Source organism: Lissotriton helveticus, chromosome 1_1 (assembly GCF_964261635.1).
Source record: "Lissotriton helveticus chromosome 1_1, aLisHel1.1, whole genome shotgun sequence".
In the NCBI taxonomy this organism is placed as follows: domain Eukaryota; kingdom Metazoa; phylum Chordata; class Amphibia; order Caudata; family Salamandridae; genus Lissotriton; species Lissotriton helveticus.
Window position 1 is genome coordinate 131,451,914 of NC_136057.1, and position 15,367 is coordinate 131,467,280.

General features: G+C 48.6%; 1 protein-coding gene across 1 annotated transcript in view; it reads right to left on the reverse strand.

Annotated features, from left to right (window-relative positions):
* LOC144769422 (uncharacterized) overlaps positions 1-15,367 on the reverse strand; it is a 195,142-nt gene that overhangs the window by 57,090 nt on the left and 122,685 nt on the right. The window contains exon 4 of the mRNA XM_078653537.1: positions 10,435-10,547. The gene's annotated coding sequence lies outside the window, so the exon portion shown is untranslated. The remainder of the gene's footprint in view (positions 1-10,434; positions 10,548-15,367) is intronic.

The following is a 15,367-nucleotide window of genomic DNA, read 5'->3' on the forward strand; positions in this document are numbered from 1 at the left end:
TAGTTGAAGAGGAGACATTCTATAAAGTGTTCCCCACAGGACAGAAGGTCTTACAACCTGCAGACATACACCCAGGGGGGTACAATAAGGACCCTATACCTTTGGTGGGAGTGACAACGATGAGGATTGGTTTCAAGGGAAGGTGCACAGTGGGTAAAATTTATATCACAAAGAAAGGCTCCTGTCTGTTGGGTTGGAGACACCAACGAGAGTTAGGCATCAAACTTGACCCCAATAGTCCTGATAAAGTACTCCTGGTGGATCTGTCGCTACGGGGCAAGAAGGTGTGTGAGGAGTTTCCCCAGGTGTTCACGGATAAATTGTGATTACTCAAGGGCCACGAGCATTCCATAAAACTTAAAGGGAAGGCTAAGCCTGTGGCTCATAGGGTAAGACCTATTCCCCATTTGATGATTCCTAAGACGTTATGCTTCCAGGGGGACACCTTCATCTATGGTAAAGAGGTTGAAGAGCATGTTCACATTTTGAGGGGAGCATTGACTAGACTGGAGGCTGCGGGGTTAACTCTAAAAAGAGAGAAGTGTCGATTAGGGGTGGGGTCAGTGGAATACCTGGGCCACGCAATTTCAGTGGATGGCATTAAGCCCAAGCTTAACATAGTCGAAGCTATTCAAGGTACCAAACCACCCACTAATGTTGATGAGTTAAAGTCATTTCTTGGGTTTTCTGTGTATTATGCCAAATTTGTAAGATATTATGCCAGTATTGTAGAACCACTGAGAATGTTGGTGAAAGCAAGTAATCTGTTTATTTGGAGTGAAGGTTGCCAAGTGGCGTTCACCACTGTGAAAGACAGCATTGCCTCAGCCCCATCCGTGGGGAGACTCGACCCGACCAAACCCACCATTCTATTTACCGATGCAGGTAACAAGGGAGTGGGGGCTAGCCTTGTACAGATGGACATAAACGTGGCCACGAAAGGATCGGAGAAAACCACGCCACGCATGTCAAGGTGGATTTTAGGTTTGGAGGGGTACAATTGCATTGTAATGTACATGACAGGCTCACAAAATGTGGTTGCAGATTTCCTGTCCCGCTCACCTAACAGCGTTGGCGGGGATGAAGTAATAACAGAGGATGAAGAATGGGTGTTGGAACTCACATGTTTGGGCAAGGAGGAATGGGAACAGGGGTTGGAAAAAGACAGATACTTGCAAACACTCAAAGACCATATAGTAAATGGATGGCCAGCTGAAAAGAGTAAGGTAGTACCTGAATTGAGTGGTTTCTGGGAGGTGAGGCCGGAACTTAACATTTATGATGGTGTGGTACTCAGAGGAGAAAAGGTTGTCCCACCTGATTCTTTTAGACAGAAAATTGTTGACCTGGCACATGTGGGACACTTGGGCTGTAGTTTTACCAAGAATAAGATCAGGATGGACTACTGGTGGCCGGGGAGGGATGAAATGGCAGTACCCGTAGTGAGAGACTGCATGGAGTGCTGCAAAGCGGATAGAACTCATCAAACCAGGAAACCACCCCTGTCCCTGGTGTCTATACCAGAAAGGCCTTGGTCCAAACTAGCCCTGGACATATTTGGCCCATTAAATTTGATAACCTTGAGGGAAAGATTCATAGTTGTTTGGGTGGACTACCAGTCGAAGTGGGTAATGTACAAATGTGTTCACCAAATGGACACCAAAGCACTCGTAAACTTTCATATTGAAACTTTTTTCGAGGAAGGCATCCCGGTCACTCTAATTACGGATAACGGGGTGCAATTTACATCAGAGGAAAGGGAAGAATTTCTTTCAGACAGGGGTATTATCCACCTAAAAACTGCATTGTATTGTCCCGGTGTCAACGGGTTAGTTGAGCGCATTAACTGGTTGGTAAAAGAGTGCATACAGCGTGCAGAGATATTAAACACACCTGCTGCACAGGCTCTTCTAGAAAGAATCTGGGCTCACCGCATTTCTCCTAACTTAGTCACGGGGGTGTCTCCTTTCACTTCATCGAAGGGGAGAGTTCATGAAACCAGACCTTCTCCCCAATTAAATGACAAGCAAATTGTCTGGTGAACAGGGATGAAATGGGGGAATGCTGTAAAAGCCACCAAGAAAAGTATGAAGCAAGGTACAATGTCGATAAACTTGCTAAAACCAGCCAGGTGCGTGAAGGAGATTTGGTGAGCATTGATCTTCCCAGGTCTAGACGGAGATGGCCACCAGATTCTCTGATCCCTGCGGGTTACCAAAATGGGTAAGAATGTGGTACAGTTAGCCAATGGTCGAACCTGGAGCATGGACAGAATGGTTCTACACAGGGAAGTCAATGTTCCCCAGTTGCAGTCGTTGCCCCACTGTACGAGTCAAGTGACCCCCGGGAGGTCGTCTAGACCCACAGTTGTACTTCTAGTGGAGAAGTGTGGCTCACCGGTTAGAAGCACCAGACCCAGAAGCAGAGGTCGGCCCGGGACCAGGGTTCAATTCCCGACGCGGCAGGGTCTTGGGTCAATGTCCGCGGACTCGATAATTCTCGCTTAGGTGCCTACGCTAACCATGGGTCCCACTCTGCAACTCTGGGCAATAGCTTGCTTAATCTCCACAACGGCCCCAGCAACGCCGGGGATGCCTGGCTTCACCTTGGGGTGCCCTCTCACAGGGAAAGCCAGGACGGGTTCCCCAGCGGTATACAGCGCCAGGACACCACGTAACGAGGTAACAGTGCGCTTTACAAGTATACATACATTACATTACATTACATTACCCTGTTGGATCAAAGATTACCATACTGCATGAGTATTTTGTTCTTGCATTGATATGACGGTGTGGTATGTTTGTATCATTTCTGCACACGTTTATATTGTAAAGCGTTATCTATGCCAGGTACTGTTTATCCTTTCTGTCCTTTCCCCCATAAGGAGATGTGTTGTAATCTCACTTGGTTCCTTCCTTTCCCCCCGTCCCCAGCCCGCCGTTGGTATTGCCCACACAGTAATGCATGAACATTCCACAGCTGCCTTCAGCTGACTGGAACCTGTGATGGTGTTAAGTTGCAATAAAGAAGATTGCTGTTCAACTTCAGTGTACTTCGTCATTTTATAACAATAACCCTTAATTAGGATGTCCTCTAATATGTCATAATCCTGGACAGTAATTTATGCCCCCAAAGAGATGTTGCCAGTCAGTAGTGTTGCTTCCGTTCAGTACTCACAGGGGAGAAAAGCATGTGTATGTATATATATATCTATAACAACCAAGTTGGGTCTTTACTGAGACCTGTCCCGTAGCCAGTTGGCGCGTGGAAGTGCCGGAAACCCTGAACGGCACGTATTCGATAATGATCCAAATGTCAATAATCACGCACACTCGGGGGTCAAAGAATTAAACCAGGAGTTTAATCAACCGTTACGCGTCACACCTTTATTTTTTTTTATGCCTGAAAGGGTTTTGTTTTGACTTGTACTGGGTGCTCCCTTGTGTCTGGACAAAGCTATATATCTCTGAAGAGCTCTAATTAGAGCGAAATACTGTGTCAGGGGTTGCTTTTACTCATTTCAGGTTGGCTTGAGTTGGTATTTTACCAATTCAAAGCTGTAATACTGTGCCTGGAGTGATGGATGGCTTTTGTCATTTTGCAGCTCGGCAAGGACAGCACTGTGACAGTCCTATGCTTAAAGACTTTGCTGTAGAAATGGCAAAAGACTTTGTCCTTTTCTATCTCGGCGTGGATGGCACTGTGCTAATCCTATGCTTAAAGACTTTGATAGAAAAACAGACATTTGAGGTGAGCAGATCTAGAGTGTCGCTGGTGTTGAGAGTGCTCTGACAGGAGCTGCTTTCCACCTAGACTTGAGAAATACCCAGAGTTCACTCCTTCTTTTTTGCATAATTAATGCGTCACTCTATGCCTGAAAGGGTTTTGTTTTGTATTGGCTACAGGCAGCCCACCTACTGAGCGTTGGAATGCGATGGACAATCTGCTAGATAGCAGACCGTGACTGCACGGAGGTGTTGGTGCAATATAGCCAACCCACAATCCAGCGGACCTACGCCCTGCAGGTGAAATGGTATGCGGGGACCCGAGGGGTCAGGATGACAGAACAGTGACTTCACTACGTGTGCCCAGTTCTACTAACGCTCGCAAATTCTAAGATTGAACTTTGGTTTTCCCACATCACGCTACACCAGGTCAACAGCATTCTGGGAGTTGGAGTTCCCTACTGGCTGTAACATAGCGGATGGTCACATGGTTGGGGCGGCGTTCGCAGTGAACTCTACAAAGGTTGCTGACATTCAATCTGGGCGCTAGGGACATGAGGCGCAGCAGCAGGGGGCGTCTGAAGAAGGAGTAAATCCGAAATGCATAATGCCTCAGCTGTAAAGATTTCCAATAAAGAAACCCCACCCGAAGTCCCTGCTCGTGGCTCCTTCCTTTAACGCTGTTGGAGGGTTTTGTGGATATTTTCGTGTCAGCCAGAGACACATTCAGGAGCCCCCGTTTCGACAAGTGGTTGCCTGCTTTACTGGTTCCTGTGTAAGCAGTCTTTGTTGTCGCCAAGGTATTGGCTACAGGCAGCCCACCTACTGAGCGTTGGAATGCGATGGACAATCTGCTAGATAGCAGACCGTGACTGCACAGAGGTGTTGGTGCAATATAGCCAACCCACAATCCAGCGGACCTACGCCCTGCAGGTGAAACGGTATGCGGGGACCCGAGGGGTCAGGATGACATAGCAGTGACTTCACTACCCTGTGCCCAGTTCTACTAACGCTCGCAAATTCTAAGATTGAACTTTGGTTTTCCCACATCACGCTACACCAGGTCAACAGCATTCTGGGAGTTGGAGTTCCCTACTGGCTGCAACATAGCGGATGGTCACATGGTTGCGGCGGCGTTAGCAGTGAACTCTACAAAGGTTGCTGACATTCAATCTGGGCCCTACGGACATTAGGCGCAGCAGCAGAGGGCGTCTGAAGAAGGAGTAAATCCAAAATGCATTATGCCTCAGCTGTAAAGATTTCCAATAAAGAAACCGCACCCGAAGTCCCTGCTCGTGGCTCCTTCCTTTAACGCTGTTGGAGGGTTTTGTGGATATATATATATGTATGTATGTATGTATGTATGTATGTATGTATATGAAACCTGAAACACTGTATTCAATCTCTGCTTCACCCGTTACCAAATTGTGTGATCCTAGGCAACTTAGTTCTCTTGTTCACTTCCACAGAAACAAACATATTTCTACAAATACATATTTTTCTTTCTTTCTCAATCTCATGTTTGCTGCCAACCACAGGAAGTGTCTTTCCTGCCTGGCTCAATGCCCAGAATCTATGGTCGGCCAAGACTGCTACTTCCAAAGGCAGCCCAAGAGAAAGCCTATTAACTCTTTTTTTAACTCGTAACATCTAAAAACGTGTTGTGTTTAATTGTACGCTATGCTGACCAGAATATTTAATATCACATGTCTTTTTTGTAAAGCACACTTTCACTAAGAATGGTAATTTGGCTCTAGATACCAGATCCTTATTGTTCCTTCAACTCAATGGTACTCCTTTCATCCACCTCGGATAGCTCAGTGAACCTAGTTGCATATGAACCTGTGACTATCAAGTCAAACACAGGCTCACGTTCTCTGTATGTCATGCACGTTGTGTAAACACCGTCCACAATTTCAAAACCTCATATTGTAATAGCAAACATCAACTGTGTGTGCTATGGTGCTTGCATTCAGGCTATTGCTTGGGCCGGCCTCGGCTGCTGCTGCTGAATTCAGACGCAGGTAGGAGTAAATTAGTCTGTACTTAGTATCTTGGGGCTGCAGTATTTTGTGTAATCTTACTATTGTTAATCTATCTGACCAGGTAGGGCTTTGCATTTTGTACATTGAAATATGGACTCCTATAGATATTCATCAGGTCTAAAATGAAAAATTATTTTATGAATTATAATTGGTCATCTAAATAGAGAGCTATTCATATGCATTTGAAACTGAAAGTATTTTCTTTTCTGCCAGGAAACTATATAACTTATATTGATGGTATTTTCAGTCTTTTAACATTGTAGGCCATAGAACATTAGTTTATAAAGATGTATTTTCAATAAGAAAGGAGATATTTGTATGTTACCAGCAAGGCACTATTGTTGTCAATAATCTAGATGTTGTGGGGCATGTTGAATAGAATGAGGATCCAAAAATATCAAAGGGCATAGCTCCATTTTACCCTGTATTACATCTTCTACCTTTGGGCTCTGGGCGGTAAGGGATGGCAGTCCTTGACCTCAAATTATGATGTCATTTTTTCTTTTGCGTGAGTGGCCTATCATTTGCTGTTGGGCCAAGTCTAGGGTGTAATAGCAACCAGAAAACATAAAAAGGTTGCTGTGTGATGTGGTCAATTAATGCCTGCAAAATCCTTCCTCCCCCTCTTCCTACCACTTGACTCAATATTCAAATGGGAGGATCCTTTATCAAGTGTTCAAGCACGCCAGAAATTGTGAGGTGAGAAACGTGGGGTGCGACGGTCAAGGAACTGAATGAACTTCAATCAGGGTGTAATGAGTTAAAACAGGGGAGCCTATTTTAAACCGTGCTCAAAAGACGGAATTAAGAGCCTTGAAGGCAGCTACTTGGTAGCCAGACAGTATATACTTCTCACTGCAGTGCCGGACCTTGAACTTACCGCGTTCTCGTGGAGTGAATTGAAAGACTGCAGCGTGTGTAGTGCTCTTTTTAAAAATGTATGTTTGAGCGGTCTGCTCTTTTAAAACTTGTTCTATTCGTCTGACTACGAGACGAAATCACTTCCACTCACCCGCACTGTAAAAATTGTACATTTTCACCCGCTGTTCGAGCGGGCTTAATCTTAGCCCACACTCTGCCATCGGCATCTTTGGGGAGGAAAGGTCAGGCACTCGCCCACTAGTCAGCGCCATTTTGGAACGTGCTCTAGTGGCTGGGTCAGGGCTTTCTGCCCAGGGTACTTAACTGGGGACATGCAAGTGCGCAGCGCGCGCGCGCAGCGGGCGCGCCGGAGGCAAACCCGTCTGCGCCAGGACGGGGCTAGGGGCAGGAATCTCTGTACAATTTAACCCGTGTAACATCTATTATAGCAGGGACATGCTACTAAGGCTTAGAGATATTATGGGGGATAGTTGTAAGCATGTCATGCTATCTGAGGCTGAAACTAATCATTGTCCGCACTGTACTTTCTCACTCTTGCCTCCAGAGCCCTCTCTTCCAAGCATTGGTGATGTTAAAACCTTCTACCTTTTACACCTCAATTGTAGGTCTCTGTCCTAACATGCGAGTGAAATCCATCTACTGCTAGAAGAGAGGTGTCCTGATGCTCTCTTTCTTAGGGAGACCTGGACTAACATGGTTTCGGATCCTGATACTGTCCAAGCCCTCCCTGCTAACTATACTATGGTCAGGCAGGATCGGGAGGTCGGCCGCGGAGGGGGAATTGCTATCATTCTCAAAACGATTTATAGTTGCAGATTGGCCAAGTGCTCTGTATTGGATTGTGAGAGCCTATCCTTTGCAATTGGCTTCTCTCCCACTTGTACTTTTTCGGGAATCCTCTTATACCGCCCCCCAGGAGGCCATGTCAATTTTTGTGATGATCTACCAGGTATAAATCTGGCTAGTTCGGCCCCCAATTTTTCTATCATTGGTGACTTTAACATGCACCTGGACGACTTAGATTCCACCCATGTGCAAGATTTCGTAGTAGACCTTGAAGCCTTCCAATTTAGACAAATTGTAACTGGTTCTACCCATAAATGTGGACACCCACTTGATCCTTTTTTTACGAACCTGGACAATTTTTTTCTGAAGGAAACCATTCCAGTCCCCTGGTCAGACCACTCGCTACTATCTTTTGTCTGGTCCCCCCTCGATCTGCCACAACTCTCTTTGAAATCTAAAAAATTGGGTCGGACCTGGTCCAAGCTTCTAGTGGACGAATGGGTAAACAATCTTAATAATTTTAATCCCTTACCCTGTCCCAATCCCATCAAAGCCTACAATGACTTTAATAGCTGGTTGGAATCATCTTTGGACCCTATTCTTCCTAAGAAAGAATTCTCCCAACGGGCCGGACACCATAGGAAAACCTGGTATACACTTGAGCTTAGAGGACTCAAGCAATCCTGTAAGCAGTCCGAACGGAAGTGGAGGAAGGATTTCTCCGCCTCCAGTAAGGCGGACTATAGAGCTGCACTTAGGCTGTATAAGAACAAAATCAAAGCGGCGCAATCCCGTTACTACCAGGAAAAGATTGAGTTGGCCTCTAATTCTCCTAGGGAAATCTTTAAAATTTTTAAATCCCTTATTACCCCTCCTAGCTCCCTTCCTGACCCAACGAATACGCAAAAGCGGTGTGACGAGATTGCAAATTGTTTTTGCCACTAAGGTCGCTAATATTTATTCGCTATTTCCACAATCGGAGCCCGAAGCTCTACCCCCCCTTCTATATGCGAAGATGGAGACGTTTACCCCTCTTTCTCTATGCGTCTTCTAGGAAATCTTAAATCGGGCTCCCCGTCCGATGTTGCACCCCCTTTGATCCTTAATTCCGTTTCAGAGACTGTCTCCCTAGTCATCCTGGATGTCATCAATTCTTTGCTTGCGGCTGGAGTGGTTCCTCCACTGTGGAAAGAAGTAAGAATTAAGGCTCTTTTGAAAAAACCAAAATTAGATCCGGGGGATTGGGCCAATTACTGCCCAATCTCTCTATTGCCAGGCATCAGCAAACTGGCTGAATAGCATGTAAATGCTCAACTGGCTGCATATGTTGAGGATATTAACGCTCTACATCCCACTCAGACAGGATTCCGTAGTAAGCTGGGCACAGAGATCGCCCTCATTGCTGTGATGAAAAAGACGAGGAAAATTGTAGATGCCGGAGGCTGCGCTGCTATTATTTTATTAGATCTCAGCTCAGCCTTCGATACGGTAAACCACCGCATTCTAATCCAAAGACTGCAGGATGTGGGAGTGACGGGGACTGCTCTCAGGTGGCTACAGTCTTTTCTTACCGATAGATCTTTTATGGTCTTCAAAGAGGAGGCTCTGTCACAACAGACCCCCCTGCAGTATGGTGTCTCCCAGGGCTCCTCTTTAAGCCCCACAATGTTTAACATCTATATGCGGCCCCTGGCAGAAAATGTGTTTCTACAGCACCATAGTCCTGGATGATGCTTGTTGTTGCTCTGAGGCCAGCTGGTCTGGAAGGAGCCTGTGGTTTTGATGGCTCACCGGTTTAAAGCAACCTCCAGGCAGGACGTACCTCATGTAGATGTTCCAGAGCTTTCTTCCAGTCAGATGTTGCTCCTTTCCTAGCTGAGCAGTTCAAAGATCAGGGGAGTCAGAGGTGCTCTAGGTCACTTTCTTCTTAATTTGTGTTTGACTGATAAAGTCACAGAGCTCAAATTGTCTGGAAAAAAGGAAGCTGGATTTCACTGAGCTCAGAGGAAAACTGCTCCTACAATCCTACTTCCAGTATCAGGTAGGTGAGCCAAAGCAATAGAAATGGTCAGGTTGTCAGGCATATCAGGGACCCAGGACAGCCAGCATGTAACAGCAAACAGCCAGCCAGACAGACAGGCATATACCTGCCTCCCCACCCTCAGCCAGCAGTATTCCCCTTAGGGATGCAAGTGAACACTGTGGTACCCTGACAAATAATCTGCTCCCATCACAGCCAGTCACATCATAGCATTGTTAGAAGGGGAACTATCCACTCTCAGGGTGATTGGGGTACACTTTGGCCGTTTTTAGTCTCTTGGTAAAGAGTATGGGATCACTGGAGACTGGATGTGTATTCCACGTAGTATTCAAGACATCAAGTAATTAACCAGAGAGGATACAACGGTTGCTATCTGAAGAAGGTGACCTTCACACAGACCAAACCCCAAGTGGGAAAAACCCCAATTTTCTTTTTTTCCCTCAGATGTTCGCAAAGTAAATGAGGTTCTCATTGGATCAGAGATTGAAGCATTCAGCATCTTCAAACTGTGAGGAAAAATTAAAGTGAACGTGCCGACTTATTCTTTCTAGGTTAACAACAATGTGAATTATCAAAAGTCAGCAGTCCCAAAGTACAATATAGACGAAAAATGGGAAAAGGCTTGTCTTGACTTTCATACTATAGAGATATAGTTCTGTGTAACAGAAAGACCGGAACTTGGAATGAATCTAGTTCTGAGATTACCATCAACTCCAAAAATGTCATCCTCCTTTGAGACCCGAACTTTCACTTAGAGGACCGTAATGACTAAAATTCTAAAACCCTCCTCAAAAGCCTTTCGAACCCCAACCTTACTCAGCACATCACCAGACCCACCCATACCGCCAAACACTTCCTGACCCCTCTCTTCTCCACTCTAAACAACATCAGAGTCTACAAACAAAAGCCTATCACCTGAACTGACAACACCCTTTTGAGTTTCAAGCTCACCAACCTGGATCACAGGAGCTCCACCAACTCTGGACAGGCAGCCGCTACTGGAAGAACATCTCAGAGAACGACTGGGCTTCTGCCCTCTCCATACGCCTCTCAAAGCACACCAGCAACCTAGTGGAAGACATACAAAACTTCAATGAATGGATCATCACCTGCACCAACAACCTGGCCCCCTCAAGCACAGAAAAAAAAATTAAGATCACAAAAGCAAGCCAGCTGGTACACAGAAGAACTCTGGATTGTGATGCAGCACTGTAGGCACCTGTAAAGCAAGTGGAGAATGATCCAAGATACAGCAGAAAATGACGTCTTCTAATCTGCCCTGACATGCTTCCACCAGCATGTCTGAAATAAACAGTAAACAGCCCTCACCCAACGCATCGAAGCCAGCAACAACAGCAACAAATAAATCTTCTTCATGATCAGAAAATTCACGGTGCTGCAGCCACCACCAGCAACATCACCCCTTACAGGACCCACTGCAACAATCTCTGTAGCTTCTTTTGGAAGGAGATCACATCCACATACGCCAACTTCAACTTTCAACCTGACCCCAGCAACCTCGCAGCCAGTCTTCCAATCTCAGGTGTAGAATGGACCATGACTATGTAGAATACCATCTCCACAAAAGAGACTGCTGCAACCATGAAAACCATCCACTGTGGGGCCCCATTAGACCCATGCTCCCACCACAAGTTCAACAAAGGTCTAACCACCATCAGTGAAGTCCTCACACCCATCCTGGATGACTCCATCAATGTGGCCCTCTTCCTAAAAAACCTCGAAGCGGGCAGCTGTCAGAGCCCTGCTAAGGAAACCCTCTGAGGACCTCACCAAACTCTCCAACTACTGACTAATCACGCCCCTATCATACATGGCCAAAGTCCTAGAGAAAACCATCAAGAAGTGCCTAACCAGCTACCATGTGAACCACCAGCTCGGATGCAGGGCCAACTAGAGCACGGAAACAGGGCTCATTAAACCTTCCTATGCCATTTGCATAATCCTAGACAGAGGAGAGAGTAAGGCCATCATCCTATTGAACTTCTTGGCGGCGTGTCACATGGTACCACATCCCATCCTCATTAGGCGCCTTCACATGATCGAGATTCACGAACCTGCATGCAATTGATCTATTTCTCCAGATAACAAGCATTGGCATAGCCAATAGGTCTCGCCTTTGGGACCTTGTAACTGTTTAGATATCCAGCACAATATCCTTGGTGCAACAACATCAAGTGTTGCATGGCTAAACACTTATAAGGTCCCAAAGGCTAGACCTATTGGCTATGCCAATGCTTGTTTTGAGTGAGTGGCTTGTGCAGGTATGTCACTGTGGAGTAGAGGTGCTGCAAGTGCTTTTACAGGAGCCCCTGTGACATTGCGCCTCTTCAAATTGTATCTTGGGTCTGGTGTAATACTTCTAGCCCCTATTCCCGTCTTCTCGCACCCAATTCATCCTTAAATGTCCCATGTACAGCCAGGGTTGACACACCTATTACCCCTGCCCACTAGTGACAGTTTACCCATCACGGGTGGTGGTAGTGGTGGTGGTGGGGAACATGGTTGTGGTGGTGGACATGGCGGTGGTGGATGTGGTGTTGGTGGTGAACGTGGTGGTGGATGTGGTGGTGGACATGGTGGTAGTGGTGGACATGGGGGTGTACGTGGGGGTGGACGTGGTGGTGGTGGTGGTGGACGTGGTGGTGGACGTGGGGGTGGACATGGGGGTGGACATGGTGGTGGACGTGGTGGTGGTGGACGTGGTGGTGTTGGACACGGTGGTGTTGGACACGGTGGTGGTGGACGTGGTGGTGGACATGGTGGTGGTGGATGTGATGGTGGACATGGTGGTGGATGCGGTGGTGGCAGACGTGGTGGTGGTACGGGTGGTGGACGTTTTTGAGGTGGATGTGGTGGATGTGGTGGTTGTGGACGTGGTGGTGGACGTGGTGGATGTGGTGGTGGACGTGGATGTGGTGGTGGACGTGGAGGTGGTGGTGGTGGATGTGGATGTGGTGGTAGTGGACATGGCGGTGGTGGTGGTGGATGTGGTGGTGGATGTGGTGGACATGGATGCGGTGGTGGTGGTAGAGATGGTGGACGTGGTGGTGGTGGGTGTGGTGGTGGTGGTGAACATGGTGGTGGTGGAGGTGGGTGTCATGGTGGTGGTGAATGTGGTAGTGGTGGACATGGTGGTGGTGGACATGGTGGTGGACGCAGTGGTGGTGGACGTAGTAGTTGTGGATGTTAATACGTGGTGGTGGATGTGGTGGTGGATGTGGTGGTGGGCATGGTGGTGGTGGATGCAGTGGTGGTGGACGTGGTGGTGGTGGACGTGGTGGTGGTGGTGGACATGGTGTTGGTGGTGGACATGGTGGTGGTGGACATGGTGGTGGTGGACATGGTGGTAGACGTGGTGGTGGACATGGTGGTGGTGGATGTGGTGGTGGACATGGTGGTGGATGCGGTGGTGGCAGACGTGGTAGTGGTACGGGTGGTGAACGTTTTTGAGGTGGATGTGGTGGATGTGGTGGTTGTGGATGTGGTGGTGGACGTGGTGGATGTGGTGGTGGGCGTGGATGTGGTGGTGGTGGATGTGGTGGTGGTGGATGTGGTGGTAGTGGATGTGGCGGTGGTGGTGGTGGATGTGGTGGTGGATGTGATGGACATGGTGGATGCGGTGGTGGTGGTAGAGGTGGTGGACGTGGTGGTGGTGGTGGTGGACATGGTGGTGGTGGAGGTGGGTGTCATGGTGGTGGTGAATGTGGTAGTGGTGGACATGGTGGTGGTGGACATGGTGGTGGACGTAGTGGTGGTGGACGTAGTGGTGGTGGGCGTAGTAGTTGTGGATGTTAATACGTGGTGGTGGATGTGGTGGTGGCTGTGGTGGTGGGCATGGTGGTGGTGGATGCAGTGGTTGTGGACGTGGTGGTGGGGGACGTGGTGGTGGTGGTGGTGGACATGGTGTTGGTGGTGGACATGGTGGTGGTGGACATGGCGGTGGTAGACGTGGTGGTGGTGGACGACGTGGTGGTGGTGGTGGTGGTAGACGTGGTGGTGGTGGTCATGATGGTGGTGGGGGACATGGTGGTGGACATGGTGGTGTTGGTGGTGGACGTGGTGGGGTGGATATGGTGGAGGTGGACATGGTGGTGGTGGACGTCGTGGTGGTGGACATGGTGGATGTGGTGGTGGTGGTGGTAGTGGTGGTTGTGGTAGTGGTGGTGGACATGGTGGTGGTGGGTGTGGTGGCGGTGCACATGGTGGTGGACGTGGTGGCGGTGGACATGGTGGTAGTGGACATAGTGGTGGTGGATGTGGTGGTGCTGGTGGATATGGTGGTTGTTAGATTTGAGGGTCTCTGTTTGGCACAGGTAGGCACTTGTGACAAGCATGGACACTCTCCTCCAGTCAGGGAAAGGGAACTATCCCTTAAGAATAACCCCGGCTCACCTTTTAGGTTGCGTGGAGCAAGCAGTCAAGGCTAATCCTTAGGGCGCTAAGTCAGTTAAGCATTTATGACCACATACAGTAAAATCACAGACCCACCACAAATGGACACCAGGCGTAAGTTTTGTATCCAAAATACGTAGACTTTATGTAAAAAAATATGTTGCTATGCAGTTTTATCACAAGACCATAATAACGTTTTTCTTCAGAGGGCTCACAGTACTTTGGTATCAAAGTGGTTTCTTTCAAGTTCTTTAGAAAGGCTTCATTCAAAAGTTTACTTAGTTCTTAAACATAGTTCAATTGGCTTTTGAAAAGGTTCCACAATCTTTAAGGCAATACTTCTCGCTGCTGTGCGCTTCGTAGCACTGTTCGGCTAGAAGAGAAAGGACCCTTCCGATGCTCAGGCGTCTCGCGGTACGATGTGTACGGCGCGGCCGGTTTTACCCTGGGGTACGAGTCGTAGCACTCCTGGGCGACTCGTACTCCGTGAACGAACAAAGGCTCTGAACAAGAGGCGCACCTCGCGGACCCTTCAGTCCGGGGGGCCACGCACAGCACAATACGCATAGGGCTGTGGTTACCTTACGGGTCGGAGTGTTGCAGTGCGACCCTGTCTTCGTGTTGTGATTCAAAAAGCAATTAATGATTCCAACGTTGCGGACCAGTGAAGGCGGCCTGGGACGGGTTCGCGGCTTCCCTGCTGAGCACGGCTCATACCGACCTCAGAGACCGAGGTTTAGGAGCGGGGCTCTGGGAGGCGTGGCGGACAGTTCGGGGCTCACGCTGCTTTGGGGTACTCACACGGTGCGGCGTCGGAGCCGATCCCCTCGAACAACGCTGTGGGTCGGTTGGGGGGGTTCGGGCGGCACGGAGCGGCCGGTACAGGCGTACAGGCAGGCTCGATGTGCGGCGCGGACCCAAGTGGCATAAAGAGCTAGTGCGGTCCGGGCATACGGACCGTACTGGGACTCGCGCTGCGTTTGGGCCTGTTGTCGCTGGCGGCAGGGGCGATTAGTGACCAGTACGCCTTGTCAGGAAGGAGGGGCAGGATGCGGGCGGCCCAGGTGGGACGGGATCGACACGGCTCAACAGAGCGGAGTCAACCGTGTAGGGGCAGCCAGGCACGAGCTGCTCACTCGGGGAAAATGAGGCGCAAAGGGGGGTGAAAGCTGCCGGCGGCACAGAGGCAGGTCAACACACAGCCAGGAACGTCGTCAGGAGAGGCGGTGAGAGTCCAATGATCCCGGGACTCTGGTCAGGGGGCAAGCTCAATTTCAAGCCCTTGGAGATTGTTTTAGGCACAAATGTTGCAAAGTCCTTTCTGGTCTTTTCCTCTCCTTTCTCAGCAAGGCACCAACTGCAGGCCAGTCCTCCAGGTCGGGGGGCTTGAGCCTGGTTCAACCCAGTTTTGGAGCACTTTGTTTACAGGAAGCTGCCTTCTTCTTTCAGGATGCAGGGCAGGGACATCAGACGCT